Raw genomic sequence first — 14,615 nt, 5'->3', positions numbered from 1 at the left:
TCTTTTTCTTTCTGACTTACTTGACTCTTCATAACAGGCTATAGGCTGTTTTTAAGGTGCCTTTCATTTTGAATCTGCTAGATACCTACGCTGATGACCAACTAGATATCCTAACATGAATAAAACTACCCAGATTTTTGTCAGCAGATACAACATGCTTTAATTTCCACAGAAGTTAATCTAGGAACAGTGTTCCACTTCTGAGAAGGGATCTAATCCTCCCCACAGTGTATTGGAAATAACAACCATAGCACGTTTGTGTATTAGTAAGTGACACACTTTTCTAAAGATGTGAAAAATGAGATATGGGAATAAAATTAAGGAAGGCAAACTTACAGACATTACTAATGGTCTGAAATGCAATAAGTTGAAAGTTTTAATTTTTTTTCCAGAAAGTATAATTGATACTAGATAATTAAGTGTCATTTTTCCACTATTGGTACTAGATAATTAAGTGTCATTTTTCCATCCCCACAGAGGGGAACCTTTGGGCCAAGAAGGAGCTTCAGAGGAAAAATCATCTACAGAAAAAGTAGTCTTAAAACATAAACCCAGATGATCACTGAACAGAAGCAATCTTCTAGAAATTAAACTGATACTCAAGAGAAAATGTCCCCCAGGGTGAGCATGATTACTTCCTACATAGGAGCAGCTGATCTTTCAAGAATACTCCAGAATGACAGTGACTTTCTGATTCAAAAGAATTGTAAAAATTTACAGGGTCAAAACATCTATATTCTCATAAATAACTTCATGTAAATCCATGAAGGTAAGATGTTAGATGGTTTTATTTAAAAGTAGTTCTGAATTTGAGGTTTAAGATAAAAAGGATAAAACAGAAAAATATGAAATTCTGAGATCTTTATCTGAAAATTAGTTAACAACTTAAACTAACCAATATATTTCTTAACTTTTTTAATATAAAATAAAATTAGAAATAAGTGAAATAGAAATAATAATATTTATAATAAAACTTTCACTTAAGGTAATTTTGAAAACTAATTCTAGTGGAAATAGAGAAATATGAGAGAACATTTGTTGACTCAATATCTCTTTTTATCAAAGTATTAATGCAAAAACAATAGTTTGTGGAGATGGAAGATGGGAACAAACATAGTAGATTTAATAAAATATGAAAACACAGTTAGAACACTAATAAAGTGTTATGAAAATTGTTGCACAGTGTTGACTGCCTGATATCTGATTACATGAACTTGAAGTGAAGCAAGATAACAGGCCTCTGTGTGTGTGTGTTAGTCCCACTCATATGCTTTTGCCATTTGCATTCCTAAAATAAATAATCATGGGGTTTAAATAAAGTTACACTTATTAGATAAAGTTATAAAGGGATTACATAGGAAGTATTTTATTTGGTTGTAAGAGAAATAGATGACAATGGATCAGAGAATCACATAAGTTAAGAACAGACTATATTAAAGTATCATGAAAGTGAAAATCACTCAGTCATGTCTGACTCTTTGTGACTGCATGGACAGTCCATAGAATTCTCCAGGCCAGAATACTAGAGTGGGTAGCCTTTCCCTTCTCCAGGGGATCTTCCCAACCCAGGGATCGAACCCAGGTCTCCCGCCTTGCAGGCAGATTCTTTACCAGCTGAGTCACAAGGGAAGCCTGAGAATACTGGAGTGGGTAGCCTATCCCTTCTCCAGTGGATCTTCCTGACCTTGGAATCAAACCAGGATCTCCTGCATTGCAGATAGATTCTTTACCAACTGAGCTATCAGGGAACCCAAAATATCATAAAGAATGGGTCATATTTATGGACTGAGTTAAAGGTTAATTGGTATTTGTAATGCAGTGTATCATGGGTATTAATAGGGAATGTTATCGGACCCCAAGATGTAACTAATACTTTCCATGTGTAGCATAACTGATGGGTGAGGTACACAGTAGAGAACAATACTATTACATGTATCTGTTCCCCCAGTAACAAGAAATGAGTTTAAGAAAGTCAGTTCTCATTGAAGTAGAAATGGGAGGGCTTAAAATGTTTTGAATAAGAATTAGGCATAAGTTTTAAGTGAAAAGCTTTGAATTGAAAGGAAATGGAATAAGTCAATAGGTACGGAAAAAGAAATTGATGAACTCAAAGAAAAACAATAGCAAGACTGTGTCATATATAATTTCACTTTTAAAAGGGGTGAAATAATTTAATACTATTCTTGTACAATAAGCTCTAAATAAAAATGCATACATCGTATTGTTTCTGGTATCATTACTGCTGCTGCTCAGTCACTTCTGTCATGTCTGTCTCTTTGTGATCCCATGGACCATAGTCTGCCAGGCTCCTTGTCCATGTAATTCTCTTGGTGAGAATATTGGAGTGGGTTGCCATCCCCTCCTCCAAGGGATCTTTCTTACCCATGGATCAAACCTACATCTCCTGTATTTCCTGCATTTCAGGCAAATTCTTTTACTGCTGAGATACAGAGAAGCCCTCTAGTATCAGCACATCCAAGTGTAAAAAATGAGGATTTTATTTCTCTAATTGATTTTAACTGCACATCAGTTCATTGCTGAAGTTTCAAATCTCATTTCTTAGAAACTGAGCAAGGCAAAGGCAGAAATAATTGAAGGGATTATGTAAATAGGTTCATGCATCTAATCCAGTTAACATAAGGGAAATGTTGCTCAAAAGCATTAATGAATTAACCATCTTGAATTTATCATATCTACAGATGAAGTACAAATTAAGAACAGAAAAATCAAATATCACCACAATGAAGGAATTTATCCTCTTGGGGTTTTCTGATATTCCCAATTTCCAATGGATTCTTTTGGGGATATTTTTAGTCCTCTATTTGACCATCCTGATGTGCAAGAGTGTCATTGTATTGATAACAAGAGTTGACCCTATTCTCCAGACCCCCATGTACTTTTTCCTCAACCACTTTTCCATTTTAGAAATCTGTTATGTAACTGTCACTATCCCAAGAATTCTCACGAACCTCCTGAACCAGAAAGGGCATGTTTCTTTCATTGCCTGTGCTACACAAATGTTTTTGGTCCTTCTGTTTGGAGGTTTAGAGTGTCTCCTCCTGGCCGTGATGGCCTATGAATGCTACGTGGCCATTTGTAACCCTCTTCACTATGGTCTGATTATGAGCCCCCAGGTCTGTGTCCAGCTGGTCACTGCCTCCTAGGTCAGTGGAGTTCCTGTTGTAATTGGGCAAACATGGCAGGTTTTCTCTCTGCCCTTTTGTGGGTCTACCACAATTAATCATTTTTTCTGAGACCTCCCCCCATATTCAAGCTTGCCTATGGGGATGCATTTGTGAACGAGATAGCAGTCTATGCAGTTGCAGTGGTGTTCATCATGGTTCCATTTCTGCTGACTATGATAAAATAATCTCCAACATTCGCCAGAGTGAGGGCTTTAGCTAAAGCCTTCTCTACTTGCTTGTTTCACCTCACAGTGGTGGTCTTATTCTATGGCACAGCCTCTACCACCTATTTGCAACCCAAACCAAATCAATCTGAAGAACCTGGGAAGCTGATCTCTCTGTTCTACACAGTTTTGATCCCAACGTTGAATCCCTTTATATATACTGTGAGGAACAAAGATATCACCATAGTACTGAGAAAACTACTAAGTAAATTATCAACCTGACTCGAAGGCTTGAAATTATAGAAGCAATTTGTTTCTATGTTTCTCACGTAAATACATCAGAAAATATCATCTAGTTTGTTTCTATGTTCCTATAAAATGATAGTTAATATCATCACTGCCATCTCACATTATATGAAAGGACCTTAGTTTCAAAGAGCTAAGGGTTTCTGGGTTATCAAAGCACACATTATCTCCATGGCAATGATCTATTCTGAAGACCTATCTTTCCTCTCACTAGGAAAGAGTGAGTTAAAAGATTTCCTGATCAATAAAATGATAGTTAAATGCTATATAACTAATGATCATGGTCATGCTGTGTAAGAAATTTGCTTGAAACTTCCCATTCCTTCAGGCATATTCACTGTCCTTTTCTGTACTTATGATTGGATTTAGATGATGAGAAAACAACAACCACATCCAAGTTGGTGGGAGTAGGGGAATCTGAGTGCTTTCTTGCAGTTTTTCTTTCTTTCTCTGTTTTGTAACTGTCCATAACCCTTTCAGAGTATAAACCCTGAAAGGATCCTTTGTTACCTCAATGCTGACTGCTCTCTAGTGACGTCATTTCCTCTGGCTTGTAGCTTCATGTTTTGCTTTTGTAGTGTCTTCTTAGTATTAGGACTATTAGGAATTTAAACTATAAACTGCATTGGGTTGAATGTTGATCCCTCTAAATATATGTCAGGTTATAACCTGAAAACCTGAACTTGTTAGGAAAATAAAAGCCTTTGCAGATGTAATTCACTTAAGGACTTTGAAATAAGATTATCTCAATTTAAGGGAAGGGCAGTATGTCCTATGATCAGTGTTTTAGTTCTTATAAGGGGGGAAGAGAGATTAAGTTAAACATAGAGACGCAGTGACACGGAAGAACACCATGTGAAGATGGAGGAAGCAACCAGGAGTGACACAGCCATGAAGCAAAGCAGGTCAGGGACCACCAAAAGCTGAAAGAGGCCAGGAGTTACTATCCGTTTAGAGTCTGTAGAGGAAAACCCTGCCAGCACTGTGATTTGGGACACTGGCTTTTAAAGATGTGAGAAAGTCAACTTTTGTTCTTTAAACCACTCAATTTGTGATAATTTGTTACAATAGATCTAGGAATGTAATACACTGTGTAAGCAGTCATTTTATTAAGGTGTTTTTATTCTAATCATCTGGAATAAATTCTGTATCTTTTGAGAACAGTGATTTAAAAAAATATGTAGATTTTTTTTTTTTTACTTTAAAAACTATGTCAATGAAGCCTCATAAAAAATATTTGCTCAAGAATGATGGTTAGTTGCGTTTGTTCAAGGATGTTTATTAAAAGCTTTTTTTTAATACTGCAAAAGACAACACTAGCAAAGCAAAGGTAAGCTGTTCTCATTTGGAACATACTACTCATGGGAGTCCGTTTACCATGTGATGCTGCACAGTCTCTCAAGACAATGTTTTAGAGCCACGCCAGTGAGGAAATCCCAAGCTTTTCAGACATGTAAGTACATAAATACATGTATAAAACATAACTCTATTTTTGCAAAACAAAGGGATATAGCTTCCCTATATTCATATAACATTTCACATGTGCATCTTTCTACTTGGTGTGTATATATGTCAGCAATATCTGGATATGTATTAGAAGAGAGAATGGGCTTCTCTACAGTGACAGGAGTTCAGATAATGTCTGACTTATTTATTTATTTATACTTTTTTGTAGTATGGATTTATTACAAAGAGAATAATATGCCCATCACAAAAATAATAAATTTTATTCAGAAAATAAAAACTAAATATGGAAGAAAATTACTGCATTTCTTCTTTTCTTATTGCCTCCCAACATTTTACAGAATATTTAGTAGCTAACAGAAATTTCAATATCAGCCAAATGATATTTGATGTTTGAAAGAAACAGCACATTTTTTATGAACTAAACAGAGCCAGAATATATAATGTTTGGTCATATCTTTAAAAGAGGACTAAATTGGCTTTAATAATAGTTACAAACAGAGATAAATTTAAGATTATGAAATGGATACTTATGCACATAGGTACTTTTACATATTTATAATATATATTTTATATAATATAAACATATATATTTCAATATTCATTGGAAGGACTGATACTGAAGCTGAAGCTCTAATACTTTGGCCACCTGATGCAAACAGCCGACCCATTTAAAAGACTCTGATGCTGGGAAAGATTGAGGGCAGAAGGAGAAGAGGGCATCAGAGGGTGAGATGGTTGAATGACATTATGGATGCAATGGACATGAACTTGGGCAAACTCCAGAAGATGGTGAGGGACAGGGTGGCCTGGAGTGCTGCAGTCCATAGGGATGTAAGGAGTCGGACACGGCTGGAAGACTTAACAACAATGAATATATATTTATATATAGCTATACTATATAAAATAAAGTTACTATATAAAATAAAAATAAAAATTACTTATTTCACTCTTTTCACAGAGAGAACATCAAACACACACACACACAACCAAGAAGCACATCTCACTTCAGTGATAACACTGGTTCTTTTTGATTTTTCTGTATTCACAATGTCTGAGTGTTTCTCTTTGTAATGTTTTCCTTTTTTATGTGATTATCCTGGTGAGAAGCAACAACAATACTCTTATAATCAGAGTTGACCAGGCTCTCAAATTCCCATGTATTTTTTCATCAGTAACTTTTCCTTCCTGGAAATCTGTTATGTATCTGTCACTCTTTCTAGAATATGCATAAACCTTTGGTCAGACACAAATTTTTTATACATATATAAATATACATATATATATATATTTTTTGGATGCACTACAAAGATATATTTTATTTGTATTCTTGGGGACACAGAATACTTGGCCTTGACAGTTATGGCCCATGACTGCTATGTGGCCAACTGTAACTTTTGCAACTTCTCCTACTTCTAAACCAGGAGCTCTGTATTCAGCTGATGATGCTTGGCTCTTGGATCAGGGGTGTTACAGCCAGGATAAGGCAAACATGCCAAATTTCCCCTCTGTCATTTTTGGATCTAACTACAAGCTGGGCTGTGGCAATGTTTTTCTGAATGAGATGTCAGTCTCTATAGTTGTACTATTAGTGAATCATTTGTCATGACCCCTTTTCAGTTGACACTTGGCTCCTACAGTAAAATCTCTTCTCCATCCTATGTTGCCATCAGCAGCGTGATGAGCCAAAGTTTTCTCCACCTGCTCACCTCACATCATGCGTGTGCACTAAGTTGTTTCAGTAGTGTCCAACTCTCTGCAACCCTGTGGACCATAGCCCAGCTGGCTTCTCTGTCCATGGGGTTCTCCAGGCAAGAACACTGGAATGGGCTGCTGTGCCCTTCTCCAGGGGATCTTCCCTACACAGGGATTGAACCTGCTTCCCTTATGTCTCCTGCATTGACAGGTAGGTTCTTTACCATTAGTGCCACCTGGGAAGCCCCATAGTTGAGCCTTTATTTTGTGGACCCAGAACCATTACATATTTATGATGTGATTCCAAACATTTTTACAGGAAAGATTTTTTCTCTCTCCTTTCTATACCGTGTTACCCTGATGTTTAATCCCATGATATATACTCTGAGGAATAAGGATGTCATGACAGCCTTGAGAAAATGACTGCCTTAACGTTTAACATCTTATCCACTGCTTTGAGCTAGTGATCTTTTTCCCCGCTTAGTTCTGCTCTTGTCTTAATCAGACATTATTTGAAATTTTGCTTCCTGTATTAATATAAATTGATTATCCTCATGAACTTGCCATTTTATGCTTGACTTTCTGATACAGGATTATCTCCCTAGTGTTTGTATTTATAAGAAATTAATTTTTTTGCTGATCTCATATTTAATGGACTAGTCTCTGTCAGCAAAATTTCACTGCTTATTTGATTTGTTGTTGTTGTTCAGTTGGTAAGTCATGTCTGACTCTTTGTGTCTTCATGGACCGTAGCATGCCAGGCTCCTCAGTCCTCCACTGTCTCTCGAAATTTGCTCAGATTCATGTCCATTGAGTCAGTGACACTATTAATATTCAACCATCTCATCCTCTGCTGTCTCCTCCTTTTTGCCTTCATCTTTACTAGCATCAGGGTCTTTTACACTGAGTTGGCTCTCTGCATGAGGTGGCCAAAGTACTAAAACAATATAGTATATTTTATCTATCAATTGGCCTCCTAATATTTTTATCCAAAATTCATAATGTATATTCTATTTTGTCTCCAAAATTCATAATGTATATTCTATTTTGTCTCCCTCTGTATTGTTATAACTTACTTAAAAACAAAAGATTTCAGCTAGCAAAGATTACTGCATATGGGAAAGCTTTAGAGAATACTTGTTGAATGACTATAGAACATGGGCACACTTGAATAAGCAAAAGTTCATACTACAGAAAATGTAGAAAAAAATGGCCTTTTAATAGAGTATATTAATTTAATTATATATAATGGTGCAAAAAAAGTGAGCTTGACCCTCACTTCACAAAATTTATTTTAAAATGTAATCTCAGATAACTTGTAAACAAGTAAAATGCATAACAATGAGTCTTTTCTAAGATAATGTTTATTAACTTCATAACGTTGGTGTGAAAAAAGTGTTTTTGATAAAATTATTAGTCATAATGTAAACATTAATCTGTTACACTTCCTGGATTAAGAAATACTGCTATTCAGAATGAAAATTTTCAACATAAAATGTTTAAATACACTATAGTTAAAGGAGTGCTCTAAATCAAAAGCATCAAAAATTCAGGAGAAAAATTGACAACAGACTTAAAGGTGCATTTCATAAGACAGAATAATCTAAATGCCCAGAAAAAAGAAGAAAATAACTCACTAGCAACCAGTAAATGCAAATTAAAAGCAGATTTAAACCAAATGAAATCTATGACACATTCATTACAAGGATGAAATAAACAAAAAGACTCACCCTATCACATATATAAAGGATGTGGAGTAATGAAAGCTCTCGCCTGATGCTGGTGTGTGAATTGTACAGTGTATTAGCACACAGCCTGCCTTCATCAAGAAAAGCTTACCCTTGGCCATGTACCAGAAGAAATGTGTGCACATGGGTGTCAAGGGACACATCTGAGAATGCTCATTTCACACCATTGATAATATCAAATCTTTATCAAACTAGAATTGACTGTAATTGTGATAATTTCACACAGAGGAAAACCAAGGAGTTATAGAAATGAATAAAATGCAATTACATACAGCATGGATTAAGCATATTTTTCAGCAAACCAAATCATAATCATATTGTACATATCCTTTTTGTTAAGGTAAAAAGCAGTATTTAGAACACCATTTATCATATGTATATACATAATTCCTTCTATTTCTTAAATTTTATTTAATGAGCATTTTCTATCATTGAAAAAAGCATAATACTCTTTCTTACTTTTGGCTATGCTTCTATTTTTTTCTGAAACTAATTTAGAAAAATGAATTACCTTTTATTATAAAAAAGTAGTGATTAAACAACAAAAATATGATTCAAGACTGATGATGCTACAGAATTGCTTTGAAAAATAAATCAACATCTTTATAAAAGGACATAGTTAAAGCCAAGTTTAATTTTCCAACCTCTAAAACAATAAAAAACAAATAACTTTTATTTGTGGTTAAGAGGCACCGGTCACAATAAGCCAGTCTACTTTCAAGCACTAGAAATTTTTGATAAGTTATATAACATATTTTAAAGATATACAACTGTGGGAGAAAAAAGAATAGACAATATCAAAATCAAGGCTCATTAAGTCATAAAATAGTCACAGTTTTTCAAGCACAAATTTGTTGCAATATCATGCTACTGCATATCTTAGTATGTGTGCATGCTTACTGATTAATTCAAAGAGTGAGCACAATTGTGATATTGGTCAACTGGATAGTCCTCTCCACACATACACAATGCATAGGAAAATGACTCAGACTTTTTAACACTGTATCACTGTTCAGATTACAATTTACTTATTATTATTATTATTTTTAACAAATGAAGCTGCAGTCTGTATGTTGAAGGAATAATTTTCTTCTGTGAATTGTTAATTCATCTGCTTTACCCATTTTTAAAATTTATACTTTAGACTTTTCCTCTGTATTAAAGAAGGAGCCAAGATCACTTTATTTGAAATCAATTGTAACAATTTTTTCCATTATATTAATTATATTTGATACTTATGGGGCTTGCTGCTTTTTAGCATCTAGAATCATTTATTTTTACACAGTTTTTTGTTTGTTTGTGTGTGTGTGTGTCCTGCAGTCTAAATTTTAATGAGTTAAACTTTCCTTACTCCAAAACAATAAAACCCATTTCTTAGAATACTGTCATCATTTCACTCTAAAATATACAAAATTGTGTATAATTTAGGGTTTATCCTGCTGTGGGATAGTTATCAAAAATACATATACTGTTTTTTTTTTCCCTCTAAGCCTGCACAGTTGTCCGTAATAACAGTTATTTTAAATGCCCATGCTTTACCAATTTGGTAGGCTATTTTAGTCAATGACAAATGTTCATGTATATTTGAGCCTTTTATAGAATTTCTATTCTATTCCATCAGAAGACTTCTTTATTTATGCATGATACTGCACTGATCTGTGCTCAGTTGCTCAGCTGTGTTGGACTCTTTGTCAGATGCCATGGACGATAGCCTGCCAGACTCCTCTGTCCCTGGGATTTCTCAGGCAAGAACACTGGAGTGGATTGCCATTTCCCACTCCCAGGGATCTTCCTGACCCAGGAATCAAACCTATGTCCCTGGCCTTTCCTGCCTTGGTAGGCAGATTCTTTACCACTGAGCCACCTGAGAAGCCCATTAATAATACTACATTCTGTGAATCATGAGGTCTTGTAACTCCTTTCCAGCACTATTTCTTGGATGAGCCTCTGCAGGAGCTTAACCTGGCTGGCCTCTGACTCCCTTTCTGTCCTTTATCACATCTGGTCCCCGTGAGAAGCCTGTCCCACCACCCACTACTCACAGGCCTGCCATGATCTTTGCCATGAGGCTCCTGATACTTTTTAATTAACCTTCCAAATCACTCCCACTGTCACATTACTATATGTGTTCTCTCTCTTGTAAATATTTTTTCTTCATAATCATACATCTTAAGAAATCACTATTTACTAAATAATAGGAAACAATATCCAATTTTTGGGGTTATGAGAAACTGGCTGTAAGCCAAGATTTTAAAACAATCTTAATGTTGGAGAAATTTCTTCACATTTGAAACATATAACTCACAAACTTTTTGCTTAGCATCTTTCCCATGATCTCAGTTGGACTTATTCCAGAATCTCATTTTATTGTAATTAGAGTCTGAAAGTATTCATGCCTTGAACATGTAAAATAAATTTGGGAAAAATTAATGGTAGGCTGCAAAAGAGAGGAAACATTTTCTCCTACTACAATTAAACTTGGGTTACATTTTAAAATTTTGATGTATGTTTAATACATTCATCAGCTAAATCTCAGGTTGCTGAAGAAATCAATAACACACTAATTTTGCACATAAAAATATTTGCCATCAGAATATGTATTATAACTATTACACAGATCTGTCCTCTAACTAGGAATCAAGGAACATATCATACAGAGGCTCTTCATAATGCATTCATAATAGTTAAGGTAAGAATTGGATGCATGTCTGTTTTGGATTGACCCAAATAATATTGTGTGCGTGTGTGTGCTCAGTCATGTACGACTTTGTAGCCCACCAGGCTTCTCTGTCCATGGAATTCTCCCGGCAAAGATTCTGAAATGGGTTGCCATTTCCTACTCCAGGTGAATTTCCTGACCCAGGGATCAAACCTGTGTCTCTTGCATCTCCTGCATTGGCAGGCCAATTCTTTACCAACCGTACCACCTGCTGCTGCTAAGTCGCTTCAGTCGTGTCCAACTCTTTGTGACCCCATAGATGGCAGCCCACCAGGCTCCCCCATCCCTGGGATTCTCCAGACAAGAACACTGGGGTGGGTTGCCATTTCCTTCTCAAATACATGAAAGTGAAAAGTGAAAGTGAAGTTGCTCAGTCGTGTCCGACTCTTTGCGACCCCATGGACAGCAGCCTACCAGGCTCCTTCGTCCATGGGATTTTCCAAGCAAGAGTACTGGAGTGAGGTGCCATAGTCTTCCCTGTGTACCACCTGGGGAGCCCACAGATAATATTACTTAGCACCCTGTTCACATCTAAGAAATAAAATACTCTGTGTCCTCTATTCCCTGGAGAGGGTAAAGAAAAATGTTCTCTGAGTAGAGTGAGAACTATCTGGGAAAAATTTTTTTTTTAATATAACGTCAGAAAATTCATGAAGTGATGATTTTAATTGGAAATTTAAATGTGCCAGGTGGCAGAGATCCCTTGGGTAGAGATAACTACTTTTAAAGAACACTTTATGTTTAGAAAGAACAGAATATTTAAAGGCCAGTTGAATAGCTTCGATGAAACAAGTAATTTCACTTACAGGAAATTAAATATTCTGACCTTCTCTAGTGAGAAAAATCAGCAACATCTTAAGTAAGAAAGGTAAATATGAAAATTATTATAGTAAGGTTTAATTCTTATTTTAAATTTAAAATTAATAATTTACCCATTAAAACATGTGTAAATTATAAATTTTAACATGGTAGCAAATGTTTTGGTTTATTAAAGCAACTTCTATATATTTCTTATTCTATTAAATAAAAATTGCAATTAAATAATAATAATAAATAATGGTACTAAGTCACTTTGAAATGTCAAAAATTGTAATAATTAAAGCCTAGGTATAGATGATAGTAAAGAAAACTTCATTTGAGTCAACACATTGTAACAAAAAGTTATATATGTTTATTCAGTTTGATATTATAATAAGAGATTTAATATGACATAACACATAAAATAAAGTTACAACCTTTGGGGAATTCAAAGAACAATTATTTTGAAGAAAGAAACTTATAGAATTCAGGATTTATAAAATAATAAAGATAGCTTTAAGTCCAACATTGTTTTTAAATTATTTTCAAGGATTACATTGCTAATTTTTATCAGATATACAAATATACTTGAAATACACCTTGTTCTACTCTTGAAAAATTTAAACTAAAGTCTTGCCTACTTCATGTTATACAAGATTTGATCACAAAAATGTATCTGTACAATTAAAAACTATTTTATATAGCACTGGAAATAATTTTATTCAAGTAATGGGTGAAATTGCTTATACTAAATGTTTTTATTCATAAATGATAAAGATTAAAATTATATTCTTTTGCATATTAATCTTTTCTCCCTTTTCAGATTGACAATTTTAAAAGTGTCTGTTCCTTTTCTCAATTTCAGAATCAAATAATGAACACCATATTAAGTAAACAAGCATTTTCTAGGTTCTGTATTGTTCCCAAGTATGAAAATAGTCTCAGTCCTTCAATCTCAGATCATGTAATATCAGTGGGAAAATAAAAGGTATATGAAAAGAATTAGCCAAATTGCAACACTATGTGCTACAAAGTCGTGTGTGTTCTCCCTATTAGTTCTAAAGAGTGGAGGTGATAATATTATTGAAATTATTGGGAGAAAATTCTTGGAGAATTCACATCTAAGAGTCTGGGATTTTTATAACACTGTGATGATAGTTTTAATATCTTATTTCATTCCCTCATTAACCATGTGATACAAAGTCAAGGTAAATTAGAGAGCAGTTTTTCATGGTGGTAAAACAGAGAGTGAAATTTAGAATAATAAAATTTAGTTTTTAATATCAAAAATAATAGCTAGCTTTTAAATAGACTTCTATGAATGCCAAAACATCTTTAATTTGCTTTACATGTATCAAATGAATTAATTCATATAGCAATCCTAACTGTTGGTACAACTGTTAGTTTTGCAGCCAAGTGATCTATGGCACAGGGAGATTAAGCGGTTTGCATTGTCACACAGCTGGCAAGTGAAGCCATGATTTGATTGCAGGCTATCTTGTCAGGATTGTAGTTTTTGCCCATGACACTATATTTAGACTATGCTTGCATGGAAAAACTCGAAACATAAAGGATGGGGAAATGAGAAGCAGGGCTGAAAGTCATGTTGAGTCAAGTGATTGCCTGGCTGCTGCTGCTGCTGCTAAGTTGCTTCAGTAGTGTCCGACTGACTCTGTGCGACCCCATAGATGGTAGCCCACCAGGCTCTGCCGTCCCTGGGATTCTCCAGGCAAGAACACTGGAATGGGTTGCCATTTCCTTCTCCAATACATGAAAGTGAAAAGTGAAAGTGAAGTCGCTCAGTCATGTCCGACTTTTCGCGACCCCATGGACTGCAGCCTACCAGGCTCCTCTGTCCATGGGATTTTTCCAGGCAAGAGTACTGGAGTGGTTGCCATTGGAGTGTAATATTTAAGGAGGCAGTCACTTTAACAATGGTGCAATGCAGAGTCAGCCCTGAAACTGAGTGCTCTGAGATTCTGTACTAGAGGAGTCTCATTCCTTATTTAGCTAAGACCATATTCTACTCCTGGCTCTGATGAAAGGAAAAAAATGCAAAAATGTAATAATCAACAAGTAACTCAATAACTAGCAAAAACAATTTTTCTAGGGAATGTGTTACAAACCTGGCAACTAAATATTTAAGAACATTATACCATATTAATAATTATAATTATAGGACTATAACTTATACATAAACATATTAAAAGTGATAGGTAATTTTTTCAATAATATCATATTTAATTATCTCAAATAAGAAAGCAAACAGAAAATTTAAACAATTACTTAATATAACAGATGATAAATAACAGAGTTAGGATTCAAACTTAAGTATGATTTAAAAAATAGCCACTGATTTGCAATCACAGAATCAATGTGTAAATGATCAATGTATCCATCATTGCTAAATCTCAATATCCTGGCTCAAGAAAAGTGAGTTTAGAAACTGTTATCTGAATTATTATTATTTTTTGAGGAACAACAAAGACTTCAGAGAGGCACACAGAACCAGGGTAAAGCATGACAGGAGGTATCT

The 14,615-nt window shown here is 34.8% G+C and overlaps 1 pseudogene; it reads left to right on the top strand.

Moving 5' to 3' along the window:
- The first annotated feature begins 2,699 nt into the window (after nt 1-2,699).
- LOC129619535 (olfactory receptor 10AG1-like) lies at nt 2,700-3,631 on the top strand (annotated as a pseudogene).
- The last annotated feature ends 10,984 nt before the right edge of the window (nt 3,632-14,615 follow it).

Source organism: Bubalus kerabau, chromosome 9, assembly GCF_029407905.1.
Source record: "Bubalus kerabau isolate K-KA32 ecotype Philippines breed swamp buffalo chromosome 9, PCC_UOA_SB_1v2, whole genome shotgun sequence".
In the NCBI taxonomy this organism is placed as follows: Eukaryota; Metazoa; Chordata; class Mammalia; order Artiodactyla; family Bovidae; genus Bubalus; species Bubalus kerabau.
Note: the sequence above shows the minus strand (reverse complement) of the source record. Positions and strands in the feature narration are given on the sequence as shown.